We start from the raw sequence: 857 nt of genomic DNA, 5'->3' as shown, positions 1-857 counted from the left end.
TATCATCATGCCTCTCAACGACAGGGTCAGGATATCATGAAGGGAGTTGGTCGAATCACTAAACTGCATCCATTGACATTTAGGCCTACGGACAGGGTCCGCGGAAACTATTCCACGAGATGATACTTTCTGCTAAAACTATACGCTGGGCCGTGATTTGCATTTGATCCAAATGTCTGGCGTTATTTCCCTAAATGCGCGGTAGGACCGTGTCTTGAAACAACCGCCGGGCGTCGCAAACCAACAGCCATACCCCCTTCGACGAGAGAGGCAACCCAACAGCGATACCCCCTGCAACGAGAGAGCACAGCGGAGGGCGACGTTGCCGGCTCGCTAATACATGGTGGGGGTAACTCCCCACTCCGACAGGATTAATTTTTTTATAAATAAGTCCCCTGATTTTTGGGCAGCAGGGGCTTCGCTGTGTGTCCTGTGAGTCTATGTGTGGCGACACTGGCGAGCGCCCTTGCCTTATAGGCGCGACGTGGCGCGCGCCCGAAAACACACCAACCTAAATTTTCTGTTTTCTGATTGAACCGTCTCTTGTCACATTCGGTTTTTTCTCCTGTTCACCTGTTCCTCCGCATTGTCCGCTCGCTGCGCCCCCCCCCCCTCATCGCTAGCCGCTCCAACACCACACCCTTGTGATCACCGCGCTCCCTGAACGCGGGCGGCGTTGTAGCTAGCTACTTGGGATGTACGGAAAACTGAGGGGCTTTGTAGTCTGGTCAAGGAGACTGTCTCTTTCTTAGCCCTGTGGGCTCAATTTTTTGACATCTTCATCCTTCGGTTGATTGTGTGACCGTTGAAATACTGGATTGGCCGTCAGTAATATGAGAGTGTAGTTTCTATGGAAA

Source organism: Frankliniella occidentalis, unplaced genomic scaffold (assembly GCF_000697945.3).
Source record: "Frankliniella occidentalis isolate FOCC.00 unplaced genomic scaffold, Focc_3.1 Scaffold325, whole genome shotgun sequence".
Classification (NCBI taxonomy): domain Eukaryota; kingdom Metazoa; phylum Arthropoda; class Insecta; order Thysanoptera; family Thripidae; genus Frankliniella; species Frankliniella occidentalis.
The sequence above is the reverse complement of the archived record's forward strand: the minus strand, read 5'-3'. Positions refer to the sequence as shown.